The 21,927-nt window shown below is 43.3% G+C and overlaps 1 long non-coding RNA gene across 2 annotated transcripts; it reads left to right on the top strand.

The window, feature by feature from the left end:
* The first annotated feature begins 15 nt into the window (after positions 1-15).
* LOC131251607 (uncharacterized) lies at positions 16-15,038 on the top strand. 2 transcript variants are annotated; one of them, XR_009173996.1, is made up of 3 exons: positions 16-371; positions 11,979-12,085; positions 14,670-15,038. It is a non-coding gene; the product is annotated as an uncharacterized LOC131251607 (long non-coding RNA). The 2 variants fall into 2 exon arrangements; XR_009173997.1 differs by lacking the exons at positions 16-371; positions 11,979-12,085 and adding exons at positions 12,182-13,956; positions 14,050-14,168.
* The last annotated feature ends 6,889 nt before the right edge of the window (positions 15,039-21,927 follow it).

Here is a 21,927-nt window from a genome sequence, read left to right as displayed (position 1 = left end):
GCAATGAGGTTTTATTTATTTATTTCTTTTGATTGACAATGTAGTGAGATGTTGGGTATGGGGTTTTGTCATTTTCACAATTCGGGTTTGTTAGTATGTTGAAGCATGAATTGAAGAAATGGAGATCACCTTGGCAGGTTGGCAAGTGTGCCACAAATCACGTGGAGATCACCTTGGCATTTCTCATCTATATAATATTCATCTGTCATTACTCATTATAGAGACTATATAATGATGCAGATCATAGCGATAGACCCAAACCAGGCAGCATACGAGATAGGATTGCCAGTCATCAAAAGGCTGGTGTTGAGCACAAGATTGACTACATGGAGTCTCTGGCACTTCCAGTTCTTGATAAATTGCTAGAAGATGTAAGTGTAATCTTCTCCGACATTTGACTGGAACTTAAGTCATTGAAAGAAAATTGAACAGAACTCTTTATTTTTTATAATCTTTAGGAAGTTCATTAGAAGTTAAACAATATTGTGTTTAATCCACATAGATAGGATGTGATTTTTTTTTCATGATTCATAGGAGCCTGAATTCCCCTCATAACTGTAATGATCTTGGTCCATTGCCAGTCAGGACCATACATGTGATGAAGAGATGGTAAATTCAGATTGTCTATCTGGTAGGGGCCTACTGGGGATGTTCCACAGTAGAGAAACCACACCCAGATCCTGGACTGTGGAAATAAACAATGGGCCGTTGGTCCACATTCCAAGGGTAAGTCCTATTAATTCAAAGACTAGGATCATTGGTGGTAACTTTTGTATCTTGGGACATCCACAGTGGGGCCCACCAGTCACATGTGGCAATAAACCAACGTTGACTCATTTGAGACCAGGGATATTCTCAAACTAACATAATCTAGAAAATCGTGGCACTCCTGTTCAAAACCAATTGCAGGTCCACTTGCATCAGCAACAACAGCAACCATCCAAACATCTTAGGGCCTGTTTGGCAAACACCTAAATTTGATTTCAGTTCATTTTAGTTAATCATCGTTATGTTTTAATTAAAATGAGATGAACTCATTTTCAGGTGTCTACCAAACAGGCCCTGCGATTTTCCCTTCACAGCACATGATGTACATATATTCTACATTACAATTTTCTTTAATTCATGCTTCAACATCGTTTGATTGGAATGGTTGGAATGAGTAGTACCAGTTTCTGTCCCAAGAAAGTCACATTCAGAAATCAATATTTAAAACCATGCCAAGAGTCGTGTGTAGAGAAGAGCAGTTCATTTGGTTTGGGAATCTCAGTAACAAACCATGATGTAGCTCTGTTTCCAAGTCACAATATTACAACCGAACAAATAAATGCATCATGACCTAGAGCCCATTTCATGCCTTCAAAAAATCATAGTAATCCCAATAATAAGCTCTGTTTACAAGTGTTGGGGAAAAAACATGACAAGTCCGGAGACCTGGTTATGGAATGGACCAACTCTACTGACACAGCCCGAGGATCCAAGGTAACAGGTCCGACCGAGGCAAAACAGTGAAGCCTAAAGGAGAGACTTAACTCGGGTTGTGGAAAAGAGGTTCTGACCGAGAGTCAAAGAGTCGGGAGCCGTAGGCAAGATATAGAAGACGCATAAAGTTGCCTCGGCAAATGAGCCTACAACGTCTAAAGGATCAACTAAGGTCCCAAGGCTAGAAATCGCCCGATCGATCATAAAACTGACTCATGTTAAGTCGGTTGTAGTATCGGTTATCGGAATAAGGAGTATCGGTTACGAGCCGACTCTGTTTCATCTGATAGAAGATAAAAAGCCCTGTCCTTGCAGCCAGCCGAGACTCATCTATTATTAGAGTCGGTCAAGGCCGAGCCGAGCAAGGAAGAGGTGGTGTAAGCATGAATACCGTCCCGAAAATCTTGTGAAAGGATTCCCGACCCCAAAAATCTCGGGATTGGGAAGCATCCGTAAGCGGATTACAATCAAATCAAATCTCCTAAGATTGGGGAAAGAATCCCTGCATGGCGGGAAGGACGTCTCCAAAATCAAAGGTACGTGGTAAACCCTTCTAAAAACCCTTCCTACGTTGTCCAGTCACTGACTTTAGCATCGGAGGGTCCCCGGCTCTAGCTAGGGTCTCCTTTGTCTCATCCTTGTGTAGGCGATAGATCAGAAGGAAGGCTCACCAGCTTTTTGCATCAACAATTTGGCGTCGTCTGTGGGAAACTGTACAAAAAGTCGTTCTCCACACTCTATCCAGAAGCTGTAAACGTGCTCTAATGGTGATAACTAGAAGAACGGTCCAAGAAGAGCTAAATGAGGTTGCTGTCACTGAACGACTGGGTACGAGCGTAAATCGAGGAACTCAGAATCAATCCAACAACCGTCAGAATTCCGCTGCTCATCCGGTGGCCTCTGCTGCTACGAGAAACACCCAGCGGAACTGAGGCAATGGACGATTGGATAAAGAGGTCCAGGAACTCAGATCTGACATAAACATCATGAAACAAATGTTGGAACAGATACATCGGCAACAAGTTCAGCCCGGTGCCCAGACGACCAACGTCCCACAACAAGTCGCCGATCCTGAGCCTATCGCTCCGCAATCGGCGATCCCTCAGCGAAGTCAGCCACACGGTCCGTCCAAGTCAGCATCCACTCATTCCAAGACTGTCGTGCTGCCCCCTACTGATCTCCGACATGAGATTGATTGGCGGAGGTGCAGTCGGCCTCCGGTTGAGGGAATGACAGAAAGTGATGAACCTTGGAAAGCCGACCTTCACGACTTCAGGAGACAAGTGTGGGAATAGATTGCGGACATGAAGCAGAGTCGGGATGCCTATCAAATTAGGCCTGAAACAAAGGCATCCCCATTTGTGGAGGAAATAGTGCAGGCACGGCTACCGGAACGGTTTCGTTTTCCGCAAATCACACCTTTCACCAGTAAAACCTATCTAACTGAACACATTGAATGTTTTCGAACATACATAGAATTGCATGATGCCTCGGATGCTGTAATGTGCCGAGATTTTTCCTTCACTTTAGCCAATGTAGCTAGACTTTGGTTCAAGCAGTTGAAACCAAAGTCCGTCACCTTGTTTACGGAGCTCAGTGATGCGTTCCTCACCAACTTCATTGGTGGGAAGAAGTTGAAGCCCCCTACGCATCTGGACAACATAGTTCAGAAGGAGGGAGAGTTACTAAAAGATTATATCAAACGTTTCAATTTTGAATTACTCCAAGTTCGAAAACATTCAGAGGAGACGGCACTCAATTCCATCATGCAAGGTGTTAGGGATAAGCCGTTTCTGGCATCCCTGGACAAGAATCCGCCTATGACTCTGGCTGAATTCATGACTCGGTCAGATAAATATGCGGACGTCGAGGAAACACAGAACTTGTATGAGGTCGCCCAGAACGCAAAAACCCCAGCCAAAGAGTCAGCCAAAAAGGAAGTTGACTCGGCTGGAGGAAAGAAGCGTAATGACGACCAAACATGTGATGAATGTAAGTCGGGCAAGCGACCCGACCGAAGGTTTTCTACATACAACCTGCTTAATAAACCTCAAGAGCAGGTGCTGATGGAAATCAAGAGTGAAGGATTTATCAGTTGGCCGAATAAGCTTCGGAGTAATCCGAACCGACGGAATAATGATAAATATTGCCACTACCATCGCGGTCATGCCATAGTACGAGTGATTTTTATCACTCGAAGGAAGAGATCGAAAGACTTATCTGAGAAGGCTGGCTTAGAGAACACGTTGAAAGAACCGGGACAATGGAAGAATGCCCGAGTGACAACCGACCCACGGAGGAAATCCATACTATTGTTGGCGGTCCTTAAGGCGGAGGCGACTCGAACAATGCTTGGAAAAATCACGCCAGGAGCATCAGTCGACCTGAGTCCGAGATCTTGATCATAGCCCGACTTTCGAAAGAAAAGAAGAGAGAAAAATACTATATCTCGTTCACCGATGAAGATGCTCGAGGCATTCACCATCCCCATGACGATGCTTTAGTCATTACTCTCACCATCGCGAATCGAAGGGTATTCCACATACTCGTCAACATAGGATCATCTACTGACGTGTTGTTCACTCAGGCGTTCAACAAAATGGGTGCCGAACGATCGGCATTACGGCCGGTTCGTATCCCATTAGTTGGATTCTCTGGAGGACAGATACTCCCAGAAGGAATCATCTCACTACCACTTACTGCTAGAAACCCTCCGCATCAGGTGACAGTAATGGTCGACTTTCTGATAGTCGATCAGTCATCCGTCTACAACGCTATACTCGGCCGACCCTCTCTGAGTCTCTTTCAAGCTGTGGTATCCACATACCATCTCTCCATGAAATTTTCGACTGAGTCGGGAGTGAGAATCGTCAAAGGAGATCAGCAAGATACACGACGTTGTTACGCGACAGCCGTAAAAGCTCCACTCAAGGTATCAGTGATCGAGTCACTGGACCCTCGGGTTGAAACTCACGAATGAGGACAACCGGTGGAAGACCTTATCTCGGTACCTTTGGCTGAGACAGATGAATCTAAAATGGTGCGAATTGGCTCGTCTCTGTAGTCACCCGTGAAAGACAATCTGATAGCTCTGCTCCAACGTTACGCTGACGTATTTGCATGGAGTCATGAGGACATGCCTGGGATCGATCCTTCGGTAATGACTCATCGACTCAACATCGATCCGACCTATCGACCGATTCGACAGAAGCGACGCCTGCTCGGCCCCGAAAAGTATGCTATAATTGAAGAAGAGGTCAGCAAGCTCCTTAAGGACAAAGTCATAGAAGAGATATACTACCCAAAATGGATAGCTAATGTCGTGCTTGTGAAGAAAGCCAATGGGAAGTGACGAGTCTGTATTGATTATACCGACTTAAACAAAGCCTGCCCAAAGGATAGCTTCCCTCTTCCGAGGATCGATCAGATGGTTGACAGCACTGCAGGGCACGAACTTCTTAGCTTGATGGATACCTATTCAGGGTAAAATCAAATTGTAATGCACCAATCTGATAAATCTAAGACCACCTTTGTCACTGACAAAGGTCTTTATTGTTACCGAGTGATGCCGTTTGGTTTAAAAACGCTGGAACAACTTATCAAAGATTAGTGAACAAAATATTCGCTCGGCAAATCGGCCAAACCATGAAAGTTTACATTGACGACATGCTCGTCAAGAGTATACATACGGCCGATCATATAGCCAACTTAGAAGAAATGTTCCTGATCTTGCACAAGTTCCAAATGAAGCTAAATCCAAGTAAGTGTGCCTTCGGCATGAGCTCGGAAAAGTTCCTCGGATTCTTAGTTAGTCAGCGAGGGATCGAGGCAAATCCGGAAAAGATCAAGGCATTGCTTGACATGGAATCTCCAAAGACGATCAAAGACATACAAAGGCTGACCGGACGAGTAGCCGCACTCAATCGCTTCCTGTCCCGAGCTACCGATAAATGCCTCTCATTCTTTAAACAACTGAAGGAACGACAAACGGTGGATTGGATGAAAGAGTGCGAAGCAACATTTCAGCAATTAAAGTCTTATCTCGGATCTCCGCCTCTCTTATCGAAACCTGAACCGGGGAAGCTCTGCTGTTGTATCTGATGATGTCTGAGGCAGCGGTTAGCTCAACTCTGATACGAGAACAAGAAGGAAAGCAGCTGCCCGTTTATTACATTAGCAAAGCATTATTACCGGCAGATACAAGATATCCACTTCTAGAAAAAGTGGCCTTAGTCCTAGTAGTTTTCTTGCGGCGACTTCGGCCATACTTCCAAGCTCACACCATTGTCATTATGACCGACCTCCCACTGCGTCAAATTCTATAGAAACCAGAAGCTTCAGGTTGACTTACGAAGTGGGCGATTAAACTTAGCGAATTCGATATTTAATTCAAGCCGAGAGTAACAATCAAGGGGCAAGCCGTGGCCGACTTCATTGCTGAAGTGACACCACGAGCAGATTCAATGACTTGGAATACCGAGCCTACTAAAGAATTGACGACCGCTTCTCCCGAGTCATCGCCTGACCCAATTCCCTGGAAGTTGTATGTCGATGGCCCTCCAACTCTCAAGCAAGTGGGGCAGGAGTAATCTTGGAAACTCCCGATCAGACTTACATGTAGTATGCCTTAAGACTTGGATTTCAAGCCTCAAACAATATAGCAGAATATGAAGCTTTATTGCTCGGCCTCCGACTCGCGGCCAGTTTAGGTGTTACACATCTTAACGTCTTCAGTGATTCACAACTAGTCGTCAATTAGGTTACGAGCATGTATCAAACACAAAAAGAACAACTAAAAGCATACATGGAGAAAGCCAAAGAATTGATCGGCAACTTTCAGCTATGCGTCATCACTCAGATCCCTCGGACCGAAAATGTCAAAGCCGATCTATTAGCAAAACTTGCCTCAGCCGACGAGGACGACATACTTAGGTCCATTCCGATCGAGTATGTCGCTAAGCCGAGTATCAGTGAACCAGTTAGCTCGACCATGCATACAATTGATTCGGAACCCACTTGGCTCGACCTGATCATCCGATATCTCAACAATAGAGAGTTGCCCGAAGATCACGGCGAGGCTCGACGATTAAAGATCTGAGCTTCCCACTACACCATTCTTAACGGGATACTATATAAAAAGGATTTCTATGCTCCTTTATTACGATGCCTAAATCCCGATGAAGCCAATTACGTACTACAGGAGATCCAAGAAGGGATCTGTGGAAATCACTCGGGTGGGCGAGCACTCACACACAAGGTTTTACGTCAAGGATATTACTGGTCGACCGTTCAGCACGACGCTCGTAAACTCGTCCAAAGATGCGATAAATGTCAAAGGTTTGCAATTATTCCGAGGTAACCCTCGGAGGAGCTGACTCCAATGACCGGTCCTTGGTCCTTCGCGCAGTGGGGAATCGATATTATCGGACCACTCCCCATGGGAAAAGGCCAGACCAAGTTCGCTATCATAGCAATAGACTACTTCACAAAGTGGGCCGAGGCAGAGCCTTTGGCGAAGATATCCGAACAGAAGAGCACGGACTTTGTATGGAAAAACATTATCTGTCGGTTCGGGATACCCCGAACTATTGTTACTGACAACGGAAAGCAGTTCGATAACAGAAGCTTTCGAGAGATGTGCGATAATCTCGGAATTAGAAATGTATACTCATCGCCCCATCATCCTCAGACGAACGGACAGGTTAAGGCAGTCAATAAGATCATCAAACAATATCTCCGAACTAAGCTTGACCGAGCTAAAGGAGCATGGGCCGAAGAACTCCCAAAAATACTGTGGGCATACCGAACCACGGTCCGAACCGCTACAGGAGAAACTCCTTTCTCCCTTGCTTATGGCTCGGAAGCCGTTACCCCAGTCGAGATCGAGCTACTTTCAGCCCGAATCAATTCGTTTAGCGAAGAGGATAATGAAGAACTCTTGGCCCTCAGACTTGACCTTGTGGAGGAACAAAGAGAAAGAGCTCGGCTACGAACTATGGCTCACTAGCAACAAGTAACTCGATTTTATAATGCCCGAGTCAAGGTGAGGCGATTTCGAGTCGGGGACATGATTCTCTGAAAAACGTTCCTCAACTCTAAGGAAGATGGTGCGGGCACACTGGGACCCAACTGGGAAGGACCCTATGTCGTCTCAAGCACCATCCAACCAGGAACGTATCGATTGGAAGACCTTACCGGACAATTGCTACCTCATCCGTGGAATGCCGAGCATTTGAAAATCTACTATCCCTAGGTCAGCCTAGCAAAGCGTTCAAAAAGACTCAAAATTGACAAGCATATAAACTGAATCAAAATGAAAAAGAAAACCATGTGTATTCATTCATCAGTATGTTTGTTACATTAAGTTATATCTTGCTTCGACATTACATTAACAGAGTAAAAGGCTTAAAAATAAAACGAAGGGTCGGCCATGACACACAAGCTTCTTCCTTGGTTGTGGATACTCTTGAGCCTGCCCTGGAGCTCGGTTTATTTGGAGAGCTGGTGTGAGTGCCAAAAATGGAGCTGATGATGGTACCAAAAATTTAGCTCCAAGGTTCACTAGGAGATAACTTGAGTAGTTCAGACTCAGCTACCACCACTTGGAGCAACCTCAGTAACCTCGGGAGCTACCTCGGTTTCGACTTTGACACCAGCTGCGGCTTCAGCAGGTTCGGCAGCCTCAGCCTCCTGACCCTCAGACCCGGAGGCACCGTCATCAAATCCTGAGAGATCAAGGTCGGGAAAAGACTGCTTCATCAGTTGGATGCAAGTTGTATATCCACCCTGATACAAGCGATCCCTCTCTTCCTTAAACTCTTGGGATCCGAGAAAGGCTTGTACGGCCTGATCCTTGGCCTCCTTGGCCTCGTTGATGGCCCTCTGGATAGCCGCCTCGGCTTCAGGCTTGGTCCGAGCCAGCTTATCCGTGTAAGAGGCATGAGCCTGACGGATTCGCCGACTCTCTTCTTAAGCCTCTATCAGTAGCGAAGCCACATGAGCACATTCGGCTTTGGCATCAGCCGCGGCCTTCCTAGCTAGTCCCAATTCGCCTGACAAAATTCCAGCCCAAGCCAAGGCAGCCTCGACTTTTGCTTCCGCCTCAGCTGCCTGTTTTTGAGCCGCGGTCAGGTCCGAGCAGGCCTTAACCAAACAAGGGGCCAACTGCAAAAGGAAAATGTGAAGCCAGACTGAGTCACCAATAGAAGAAATCATAAAAAAAGGGGAAACTACAAACATTACTTCAAGGAGTATCTTCGCCGCATGACCGAGGGTTTGTAGCAAAGGGGCATTGTAGAGACTAGCAAAGTCCCTCTCCCTCCCATGGGCGATGGCCCAAGAGACCATCCCCGCCACAACCCACTAGAAAGGCGAAGGCTCTTGTTGAGTCATCCCCCCTCCTGAAGCCTCCCCTCTGTGCTCCGAGACTCGCTCTGCAACGGGTCCCGGCTCAGAAGCCACTTGAGACTCGCCAGGGACTGCTCCTGCCTCTTCTGCCCTCTCTTCGGGGTCAGAAAGCATGATGACAGTCGAGATGACTGGAGCAGGGGTGACTGGGGCGGACTCCTTAGCCTTTGGAGCCGTCTTCGCCTTCTTTGAAGGCCGAGGCTCCGACAGAAGCACCGACCCTGGAGGAGCTTTCATTTTTTACGCCGGTTTCAGAAAGGGCCGAGCTTCAGCCATCTTTGTATTAGACAAGGTAAAGAGTTAGGAAAAATCCAAGAAAAATGCGTCAGAACAAATAAAGGATACCTATCACGACAGAATTTAGGCTTGAGAGAAGAAGACGCTTTGGCTGAAGAAGATTCTTCCAAGACCGATCTTCCGGACTTAGCGTCTTCAGTTCCTTGATTCGAGCTAAAGCGTTGGTGCCTAACTTCGGCCTTTTCTTGGGAATGTTTGCAAAAACACGTTCAGTCAGACTTAGAAGAATCATAACAAGAAAAGACACAGAAAGAACATGCCGAGTCATCTGCTTCTAAGAATGCCCGAGGAATGCGAGGTCCAAAGAGCCCAGACTTGGTGGTCTCCCAACGACCGCACGCCCAGAACCACCTCTCTCTCCAGTGCTTGTTAGAGGGAGGAGGGTCAGTTATCAGAGGACCGCCCTTGTTCCGCCAAGCACACAGGAAGTACCAGCTGGGTTGTTAAGGGTTTGGTCGTACTTGGTACAGATAGAGGAACTCATCAATGGTCGATGGGGGCTGCTCTGCCTCGGCCCATAACACTGAACATCCGAATAAGTTCCTCCACCCATTCGGAACTATTTGCCCGAGAGCAATTCAGAGTCGGGAAAGGAAATCCTGAGCAACGGGTTGAAGGGGCAGACGCAAGCCACATTGCATGGCAACTTGGAAAATCGCGACCATCCTAGGAGGAGGATGGTTGGGCAATTCACTCGGGAGAGGAAGGCGAAGAATAACTGAGACAGGGACATGATACTCGACTCGAATTCTGTCCAAGTCTGCCTCAGTTAAGACCGAAGGGACCGGACCCCTCTGCTCATCTCCAGCCTCCCCTCCCTCGGCAGCCTCCCCTTCCTCGTCTGCCGACTCAGCGACCCGAACCGACCTCCTAAGAGGAACCGGCTTAGTGGTTTCCTCAAATTCCTCATCCTCTTCTTCCAAGTCATCCCCAGGAGGATTAGGTCTCCTAGAGGCAGTCGACAGTGACACGCCTCCAGAAGGACCTGCCGAAGCAGGACGCTCCGCTGAAGTTTCAGAGACCCTTTCAGAAAACTGTAAAGCTTCATTGGTGCCAATCGCCATCTCCGTCAGTAATGAGGGCGATTCCGAGACATTCCAGAGATGTCTAGTTCGTCCTCATCACCAGAAATCCCCTCTCGGGGACTTGAAGGACCATGCATTGCCATTGAAATTGAAAAGGAAAGGGAGGGAGAGAGTTAAAACTCACCGGAGAGGCGAAAAACACACAGACGGAGAAGCTAAAAGGAAAAAGGGAATGGAAATGGTGAAGGAAACGGCAACAGAGAAAAAGAGGAAATGGGGGAGGAAAGAGCAGATGTGCGAAAATGGGGAAATGGCGTCCCGCTCCTTTTATAGCCCCGCCACGTGGCAGAGGCATTTAAGGAGGAGTCGAATCGTCGTCTGTTTCGACTCCCCCGCCCAACACGTGGCACACGCCAACTGACACAAGTAACGTCCTCGCCATGCGTCCAACGCTCATAAGCGAACGAAATGTTTTGACGGCTGTCCGCTCGTGCGACCTCGAGTAAGGAACCGACGCACGTTAAAAACGACACAAGAAGCATTAATTGCCCCATCGTAACCTTAGTCTCCAGGGCACACCGACTTAAAAACTCATTACCCCTTAGTGTCGACATAGCTGACACAAGGAGTAAGGGGGCTTACTGTTGGGGAAAAAATACGACAAGTCCGGAGACTCGGTTATGGAATGGACCAACTCTACTGACACAGCCCGATGATCCGAGGTAACAGGTCCGACCAAGGTAAAACAGTGAAGCCTAAAGGAGAGACTTAACTCGGGTTGCGGAAAAGAGGTTCCGACCGAGAGTCAAAGAGTCAGGAGCCGTAGGCAAGATATAGAAGACACATAAAGTTGCCTCGGTAAATGAGCCAGCAACGTCTAAAGGATCAACTAAGGTCCCAAGGCTAGAAATCGCTCGATTGATCATAAAACTGACTCATGTTAAGTCGGTTGTAGTATTGGTTATCGGAATAAGAAGGAGTATCGGTTACGAGCCGACTCTGTTTCATCCGATAGAAGATAAAAAGCCCCGTCCTTGCAGCTAGCCGAGACTCATTTATTATTAGAATCGGTCAAGGCCGAGCCGAGCAAGGAAGAGATGGTGGAAGCATGAATACCGTCCCGAAAATCTTGTGAAAGGATTCCCAACCCTGAAAATCTCGGGATCGGGAAGCATCCGTAAGTAGATTGCAATCAAATCAAATCTTCTAAGATTGGGGAAAGAATCCCTGCACAGCGGGACCCCTCACTCCTATAAAAGAAGGACGTCTCCAAAATCAAAGGTACGTGGTAAACCCTTCTAAAAACCCTTCCTACACTGTCCAATCACTGACTTTAGCATTGGAGGGTCCCCGGCTCTAGCCAAGGTCTCCTTTGTCTCATCCTTGTGTAGGCGATAGATTAGAAGGAAGGCTCACCAGCTTTTTGCATCAACAACAAGTATCCACAAATTGACATTTGGTTGAGAGCTTTGCTACAGCCATGCATGTGCAATGAAGCTCATGAACATGCCACATATGTGGCAGCATTGCACTAAGGTCTGAGATCCAATCCATCCATCAAAATGGCACCACTACATTGATGCCCTAGCACAAGAATCAGGTTGATCCAATGTTTGTTTTTTGGCTAATGAAATGTTATTGTATTGTCTAGTATGGTACTTTCTAATTTTATAGTTGGTTTGTACTAGTATGGCTAAATGTTTTTGTGGAATTGGTCTTCAAGAGCTAGAAAATTGGGGATGTGAATTTCCTACTACCCTGTTACAGGAAGCCTATATAGCTGAATGGAATGTGGCCGTCCACGCTGATGTTCAGGTGGTGCTTTTACAATGACTTTTACTGGCAGTCACAAAACCGCATATCTTTAATTTCAGGTTTCATTTTTTTTTTTTTTTAATATGTGCCAGTTCCATAAAATAGTGTTTGATCATTGCACACAATTTCAGATTTCTCAGTAATTTGTTCTTTCACTGCTATTAGATTTCTGAGGACATCAATCCTTGTGCCTTTCTGTTTATTCATGTATTCTCAAGTTTACTTTGTTTGATTCATGCTTTGTTGTGAATTATGGTATTTTTTATTTTTTTTCCTGATATACTTGATAGATGCATCTTGTTGTTATTCTGTTTTCTTCTCATGGAAAACTAAGCTAATTTTTTCAGCATCATATCTGTGCATTCATCCTTTAAATGGCTAATCTGCATCAGATTTCTGACATCAATGCCTGTGTCTTTCTGTTAAATGGCTAATCTGCAATTGATTTGTGCATTCATCCTAATTATTTGTACACACCACAAGAAATATATGAAAACTTCCAAACTTGTGAAGGAGATTAGGATAATAAGACTAAGAAAGCTAAGTTGCCAATTGACTGGAATAAAATACTTCCATTTTGAAGTTAATGGCAAAAATTCCTTTTATTGATCTAAAATCCAACAGAAAAAACCTCCCTACAATGTAAGCAGATGTTTTGATAGAGAGAAACCAAAGGTCCCATTTAGATGCAAGCAAAGTTCTGTTACGTACACTCATGTTGTCATGTGATTAGCTAGATGTTTGGAGAGAGAGAAACCAAAGGTCCCATTTTCAGTTTGTATAGGCCCATGGGTTGGTGATCCAGAATGTTGATATGGTGGGAGCCATGGTAGGTGAACTGGTTTTCAGTTTTTCAAATAAGTTCTCTCATGATCCTTGGGTGGCCATCATGAAGTTGGGATATGCAGGTCCTGGATGCTCCTCCCTAATTAGAGCCATGATGGAACAAGGGCCCTTCAGAGTTAACCCCGATGGGAAGACTCTCTTTAAAAATGACTATGCCTGGAATAATGGTGAGTGAATCTAGCTTTCATAAAACTTCAAAAAACAACCAATAATTATTTACTCGATGTCATGTGATTAGCTAGATGTCCATTAGCTGGCCATTGATTTTGACTTATAGCCTACCGAATGAGTAGATTGGCCCAATTTCTATAACAGGTTTCATGGTATGTGACTCTACCTTTTGCATGTATTGAATATTTTGCAAACGCAACTCTGGTGGGAGAAAATGCAGAATGTGAAAGTTCATATACAGTTGCTGTATGTGATGATTATCTCTTATTTTCAATGTGCAGGGTGCAATGTAGGAGTTGTTAATTAATATTTGGCCTAATCTACACTAACAATAACATTTTTTAAAACGGTTACAATTCATTCAATGTGCATTTGGTTGCATGCATTTATGGCTGTCCATTTACTATGATCCCTGTCATGAGTGGATCATTGCCCAACAATCACAATCATTTGAGACCATCTAATTTTGCCCAATTGAATTGGACCATTCAATTTGATAGATCCCAGACCCAGTTGAATGATAGGATTGATTTCTGTGGTTGTTCTCCATCCAGATTAAGCCCCACTTGTTGGACAGGTCACCATGATTTGGTTGACAGTGGTGAGCTGACACCTTAGTTTAACCAATACACCACAACTTTGAACGTTTGGGCCCAGTTTGGTTGTGCCAATCTTTGGTAAAGAAGATTGTTGCTCAGATGGTCTTGACCACGAGTGACCCTTGCCTTAAAAAATCATTCAGATAGAAAGATCCTAACCCATCCAATTTTTTTGGCTGTTTTCTACTGCATTAATGGGTTAGAAGTATTTCTTTTATAATCATCTATTTGAAGCAGTTTGCTTACCTAGAGGAGCACTATGGAAATGGTGTGACAGTTACCCCACTTGAGAGGCAACATGCCTTTTTACCCAGGTATCGATATTGCCATTTTATGCTTGATATGCTGCTCTCATTTTCTTAACGAGCACATTGACTGACCCACTGATGGAACTCTCTTAAATGTAGGCCATGTATTTTCTATCCAGACAACAACATTTTAGTTGCACAAAATCATGCTGATGTTACTGACAATTTGGCCAAATACTGCATCAAAGAGATTGGGAAGCCACAGCCAGACAGGAAATGTGGGGTCCCTGTTAGATATTCCTGAGAATCCTCGAGGGTTTTTTTTTTTTTTTTTTTTTAAATTTATATATATATATATATATTTTACACACGCATGCTCACACCACACACTCACGCCAGTGGAATTTCACCACTTATGGATACTTGAACCCTTGACCAGGTGTTGAAACTCCTGAGAGTCTACCACCTGAGAAAGAGTAAGGATCCAAGAATCCTCAAGTTGTTTATTGTGGATCGATGCTGCTTTTGATGAAGGAAGCAGTTTGGAAGTATTTGCAGCAGATAAATGTTAAGTTGGTTTATTTCTGTAAAATTTCAGATGCAGAGATCAGAGGTTTGGTTGATCTGATTTGACATTCTAAAAAAAAAATTCTATGACAAATGGTTTTGAATTAGTTGAAATATCTAGATTTTTTCCTTCTTTCTGCATCATGTTACTTGTTTCTTGTTTCTGCATCATGCGCTCAAGGAAGTTTTTAACAAATGTTATTCGTTTGTAGGAAATTCATCCTTGGACACACATGATGGAAGTGCCTCAGTTGCATGGATTTGGCCCTGCTGCTAATCAATTGTTGTAGGCTTATAAAATGCTTTTACAGGTATCCAAGTCCAAATAGAACTTTCGATTCTTCGCTAGAACCATAAAATTGCCTTGGATCTATTGGTTTTTCCTGACAGTTATTTTAGGTTTGTTTCCCTCGCCTCAAGTGTATGCTTCATCTTTGTGAGTATGCTGTTTTGGGGCTTATTTTAGGTTATATTTTGAGCCCCTTTTCGGCCCTGTTTCACTGCTTGTAAGTTGTTCATTTTTATGCATGTATAGCATTTATAAAAACTTGCACTGAGAAGATAGTATTACCCGTATGATTTTTCACTTTGAATTTAGACTACTCACTGTTTTATTTTTAAACATCTATTTGATTCCTATTAATTGGTTGCCTGGGATTGCTTGATTACTGTGATTTTAGATATGTCCTATTTACAATAAGACCCACAATTTAAATGATCTAGATAGTTTCACATCAGTAAATCATGTGGAGAGGATGAGGCATGGCCATTTTTTTAAATGATACAAAACTAGCATGGGAATCCATAGAACTAGTAGAACATATATGACAGAGCTATATCCCCATATTGTACTTGGTAGGCTGATGTATCGATCGGAGCTAGGATTTTGATAGAACTATCTCTCAGTGGCATATGGGTGTGGAATATAACGTCGGTTTTGAAAATTTGAAAATTGGGATGGAAATTGATTTTGCGGCATGCCCTATTTAGCCATGGTTGAAAACTGTTCCTAATTGGTTTAGGAACAGTTCTCAACCGTTCCTAAAGAGGGATTTTGGTCTAGTGATTATTTATATATTCCCGTTTTGTTTCAATTATTTGGTATTGTCCTATTCACCTTCCCTCTAGGACATCAATAACTTACCTTTTCAAAATTAAGTAATTGATCGCAAGGAATTTCAAGCATCTATTGTACCTTGAGTTAACAATAGATCAAGAGATTTTATAAATCGAAATTTTCACCGAACTATAAATTCAATCACATTAATTATAATTCATTAATCGAACCATAAATATTGAATTAAAATGAATTAAACACCCTTTAGGCTCAGCTAAGAAATTAGCCAATCATAGCTAATTAAACTAATCTTTAAAAGAAAGAAAAATAAAAAAAGCTAGAACTAGAAAAGAACTAATAGACGAAGAGGATGGAAAAACTTTAAGAAGAAGAAGATCCACCTTTACTTTCTTTCTTTGGTCATCTCTATTATACCCTAAACGTGCTTAGGAGCATCACTTAAATAGAGATTTTCTACTGACTTGAACAAATCCCGCACTTATGTACTTTAACATGAACTGTCGATTGATACCTTTGATCGATCTAATGCAATCACTGCTGTACAATTGACTGCAATCGGTGGTTTTACGATCAATCAAAGCTTTTCCTTTGATTCGAAAGTATTAAAAAACATTCGGCAACCAATTTGAATTTTCCTGAATCTCGACTGACTTCCAATCGACATCAATCGATTGAAGATCCTATTGATTGATTGAAATTTCTGTCCTTTTCACTTGAATTCAAAGCGCTTGATTGTCAATTTCTTCCATCGAAAAGTACCAAGTCTTTTGATATTTGAACTTCACTTCTTCAGCACTTCAGTCTTCTGATCTTTATCTTTCTCTGTGGGCTTTAAAACTCCACGATTAGCTTGGATTGTCTCAGACTTCCAATATTCTTATGCAAATTGAAAAATCATCTGATAAAAGCCAATCAACTTTTAATATAAATGCAAAAGATTATAAAATTAAGAATAATTATGCAATATTAAATAGCTATCAAATAGGACCACGCAACTTGACCATATAGAGAGAGATCTTCAGGCCATTCATCTGATCGGTTGCATTGTAAACATATCATTTGAAAGCAATAATGCTGCTCTACCCCTCAAACTTGGAGGAAAAAAATGTGCGGTTAGAAACAAGTCCAACGGTCCAAGTTCAACGAATCTTAAAACTATCAGCTGGAGCATAGTCCACCTTCAATGGTTATAAAATATCAACGGTCTGTTTTACCCAACCACAGGCAACACTTGCCAAAACTAAAAATCTATGGTTGGGCGTACATGCATGGTCTCTGCATGGCAGACACGTGTAGCTGATTGTAATTGTTTTGACAGGATGAATCCCACAATTCAACTCGTCCTGACTCACCCAAGTCTCAGCCAATTCATCGGATGTGTTCCCTTAAGATCAAAAGTCATGGTACCAACCTATACTGGTGAGAAATTGACCACTGTAGATGCCACCTTTTACCCAGCATCTTTTCTGAGCCATCCCAAACTTACAATCCTAGTCTAGACCTTTCATGTACGGATAGACTAATTGAGGACGAAAATACCCCTACATTTCAAAGTTATTTTCATTTCCATAGACCTATGGCTACAGATTATAACCGTAGCCATAGGTTGTGCATTCATGGTGGGCAATGGGGCCATCGCTGGTTTGGCGCGACCCCACCGATCTAAACAGAGCCGGGTAGGGCCACCGCCAGTTTGGCGCAATCCTGCTAGGGCTTGAGTTTTGTAGGGCCCTCTACACGTGTGGGGCCCATTTTAGCACTTTTACCCCTTTTTAAAACCCCTAAACACCCCCATTTCGAAATTTTCCTAATCCCTCTTCCTCAAAACCCAAAAACCTCCCTGAAAGCCCATTACCTGCATCCAATCCTCCCCACTAAACCCCATTTCCCTAAATACTCTTCATCTTTAGGCCCTCTATTTACAAAAATTCTTCCTTTCAAACCCAATTCCCTCAAAACCCCTCATTCCCTAAACTGGTATTGCTCAAGGGGGCGTTTGGTGCAGGGTATTAAATGGGACCAAGTGGGATAGAATTGTATTTAGTCCCGTGCAATTCCATCCATCATTTGGAGAGGATGGGAAAGGTTGGGATTAGTTGGGATGGAATTACATTTAGTCCCATGGAATTGCATTTGGTCCATGCAGGATTTCTGTGGATTTTGAAATCCATTACACATGTGGGCCCCACATTGATGCATGCATTTATTTATGCCGTTCATCCATATACATCGGTTACATGTGACATTTTAGTTATATTTGTGTACAAGTGAACAACATCCGTTGTGAATTTGGTCAGTTGATTACAATTTTATGGTCCACCAAACATGATTTTACTTAATCCGATGTTTTCCAGTAGTAAAATTTTTATCCCAAACATGGGATTAGATGGCTACAATACCATAGTATTTCTAGTCATGCAATCATTGTGCAATAATGGTGTTAATCCCTTATAATACAATTCAACACCATTTAAATCCACGGACTAAACATGCCCCAAGGGGATAACTACTCCGAATCCACGGAGCTGGAAATTCAACGAGGAAAACTTGAAATTGAGCAAGGCAAACTGGAAATTAAGTGACGCAAACTGCAAATTGAGCGAGGCTAATATGAAATTGAGCGAGGCAAATTGGAAATTGAGCGAGGTAAATAGGAAATTAAGCGAGGCAAACAGGAAATTGAGCAAGGCAAACTGGAAATTGAGCAAGGCAAACTGAAAATTCAACGAGGCAAACATGAAATTGAGCGAGGGAAACTGAAAATTGAGCAAGGGAAAAAGGAAATTGAGCAAGACAAACATGAAGTTAAGCGAGGCAAATTGCAAGTTGAGTGAGGCAAACTAGAAATTGAGTGAGGCAAGCATGAAATTGAGCAAGGCAAAGAGGAAATTGAGCGAAGCAAACTAGAAATTCAGCGAGGCACACTAAAAATTGAGCAAGGCAAATTGTAAATTCAACGATGATCAAAGGAAATTGAGTGAGGCAAACATGCAATTCAAAGAGCATCAAAGGCAATTGAGCGAGGAAAACAGCAAATTGAGTGAGGCAAACTGGAATTTGAGCGAGGCAAAACTGAAAATTTAGCGAGGGAAACAAAAAATTCAGCGAGGTAAGCTGGAAATTCAACAAGGCAAATTAGAAATTGAGTGAGGTAAACTAGAAATTGAGCGAGGGATGATGGAAATTCAACGAGGGAAACTGAAAATTGAGCGAGGAAAGCTAGAAATTAGGCGAGACAAACTAAAAATTGAGCAATGCCAAACTGGAAATTGAGCGAGACAAACTAGAAATTGAGCAAGGGAAACTGAAAATTGAGCAAGACAGTGAAAATTGAGTGAGGAAAACTAGAAATTGAGCGAGACAAACTAGAAATTTAGCAAGACAAATGGAAAATTGAGTGAGGCAAACTAGAAATTCTGCGAGGCAAACTTGAAATTCAGTTAGGCAAACTAGAAATTCTACGAGGCAAACTTGAAATTCAGTTAGGCAAGCTGAAAATTAAGCGAGGCCTCGCTCAATTTCTAGTTTGCCTCGTTCAATTTCTAGCTTGCCTCACTCAATTTCTAGGTTGCCTCGCTCATTCAAAGCATGGAGAGAGGGTTTGGATGTTTGGGAATGTGGAGTTTTGAAGGAGATGGGTTTGGAAGGGAAGGAGGCTTGGGTGGTTAGCTTGGAGAGAGAAGGTTTTTAGGTCCTTAAGAAAGAGGGTTTTGAATTGAAATGGGGTAGGAATTGAAGGTTTTAGGATTGTTGCCTTGCTCAATTTCTATGTTGCCTCGCTCATTTTATAGGTTGTCTCGCTCATTTTTCAGTTTGCCTTGCTCAATTCCTAAGTTGCCTCGCTGAATTTTCAGTTTGCCTCGCTCAATTTCTAGGTTGGCTTGTTGAATTTTCAGTTTGCCTCACTCAAATTCTAGTTAGCCTCGCTCAATTTCTAGGTTGCCTCGCTCAATTTTTATGTTGCCTCATTCATTTTATAGGTTCTCTCGCTCATTTTTCAGCTTGCCTTGCTCAATTCCTTAGTTGCCTTATTGAATTTTCAGTTTGGCTCGCTCAATTTCTAAGTTACCTCGCTCAATTTCTAAGTGTCCTCACTCAATTTTCAGTTTGCCTCGCTCAATTTTTAGGTTGTCTTACTCAATTTCTAAGCTGAAAATTGAGCCATGCAAACAAGGAATTCAGTGAGGCAAACATGAAATTCAGAAGATGGCAAGCTTGCTATGATCGAGGCAACCTAATAATTGAGTGAGGCAACTTATAAATTTAGCGAGGCAGGCTGAATTTGAGTCAGGGAAACATGAAGTTGAGTGATGCAAGGTGAAAATTGAGCAAGGCTATGAGACCCGTATCCTATCCCGTACCGTTCCGTAGGCTTCCGCGGTCCTCCCGGTCGAATTTTAGCGATTCGTGATCTGTTATCGGCATTTGCGCGTGATCCTGAGTCATGTCCCATATATTAGAGTCGGCTCGACCTGAGACTTATATCCTTGCAACTACGCCATCGTCACGGTTCCGATGCCGCGTCTCGCGCGCTGAGGCGATACCCTTGCCAGTAGATGTGGGCCCGCGTTTAGTTCGAGAAAAACACCGTGCATTGCTAATCCCAAGAAAATCCATCACATCAATCCCATCAATCATATCAATCAAGTACACATCACTCCCATCACTCACACCCATCTTTAAGTACAACTACCTATTCCCAAAGTCAACTATCTCTCTTACACAAGTACTCCCATCACTTACATTTCTCTTATCTCTCTCATTTCTCCCAAGCAAGCAATCGCCCAACTTCCATGAGAGAGCTTGGTGTGGCCCACCTTCCTACCTCCCATCTCCACCATCTAAGCTTCATCTCAACCGTTAAAATCCATCCCTTGGAACTCTAGATCGTATTGGTGGAAGGAGGAGTCTAAGATCCAACGGTGTGTGTTCATAGCATTAAATTTCTTTGATTTTGATTATTTGAGGGCCCACATATGGTGGGACCCATTTGATGTATGGTTTGTATCGCCTTGAGGGGCCTATAGTGGCGGGGTCCCTCCATCACCATCTGATCTTTCTCTCTTTTCTTTTTTCTTTTTATCATAATGATGATGTTGCCTTTGTGATTTGGGTAAACTTGTGGTTATGCTTATTATAAGTTAAATGTAGGTTGGAAAATCCTCCTTGTAGGATCCCAGGATCGGAATTTGGCATATGTATGCTGGGAGCCGAGAATGGGGTGCTGCGGAGGCTGTCGGCACCGGATTCGGCGATCGAAAATTCTGTGAGCCCAGTTTCCGAGTTTGGAGCGTGACAGAGGCAACCTATGAATCAAGTGAGGCAAGCTGAAAATTGAGCCAGGTAAACAAGGAATTCAGCAAGGCAAACTACAAATTCAGCGATGCAAGCTTGCCATGATCGAGGAAAGTCCAATAAGTCCAAAACTATAGGAAATTATGGGCCTCACTGGGCTTGAGATCCATTGCGGACAGTAGATCCATATTATGCCTTAAGCCGTGCCCTTTGCAATTTCAAGGAAACTCTTGAACTATGCGACTCTCCAAAATCTAAAGCCCATAACCTAGGGGTTTCTAAAGGGAGAAGCAAGGGAAAGAGAAGGGAATGTAAGGAAAGAGGAGGCTGACCGAGAAAGGATAACATTATGCTAGAGTATCGTAGTGATTATCAAGTTACGGAGACGTGATTTTCTTCCCTCTTCGAGAACATTGACTAACCGCTTGAATTAAGGAGCAGCTTGATCTGAGTTAGCCACATTTGACTTGTTCAATCGACTTGGATTGAACTTAGACGGTCGACAGTAGTCAGACTATGCGGAACTCTTATACCAATGAGAGCTTTAAATGTGTAATGGGCCCGATTGTAGGCTCGTATCCCGACTTGATGTATAAGACATATTCAGTATACTTTCTTCCCCTTCAATATGACCATTTTGGAACCTATTACTTGTATTTAGTCCCGGTTGTAGGCCTCGCTCAATTTTCATCTTGCCTCACTCAACTTCATGTTTCCCTGACTCAAATTCAGTCTTCCTCGCTGAATTTTTACCTTGCCTCGCTCAATTATTAGGTTGCCTCGATCATGGCAAGCTTACTATCTTCTGAATTAGAGCGAGGCCTCACTGAATTCCTTGTTTGCATGGCTCAATTTTCAGCTAATAAATTAAGCAAGGCAACCTATAAATTGAGCGAGGCAACCTAAAAATTGAGTGAGGCAACCTAGAAATTCAGCGAGGGAACCTAGAAATTGAGTGATGCAACTTAGAAATTTATCGAGGGAACCTAAAAATTTAGCAAGGGAATCTAGAAATTGAGCGAGGCAACCAAATTGAGTGAGGCAGCCTATAAATTGAGCGAGGGAACCTATAAATTCAGTGAGAGAACTTAGAAATT

This window comes from Magnolia sinica, chromosome 1 (genome assembly GCF_029962835.1).
Source record: "Magnolia sinica isolate HGM2019 chromosome 1, MsV1, whole genome shotgun sequence".
In the NCBI taxonomy this organism is placed as follows: Eukaryota; Viridiplantae; Streptophyta; class Magnoliopsida; order Magnoliales; family Magnoliaceae; genus Magnolia; species Magnolia sinica.
The sequence above is the reverse complement of the archived record's forward strand: the minus strand, read 5'-3'. Positions and strand labels throughout refer to the sequence as shown.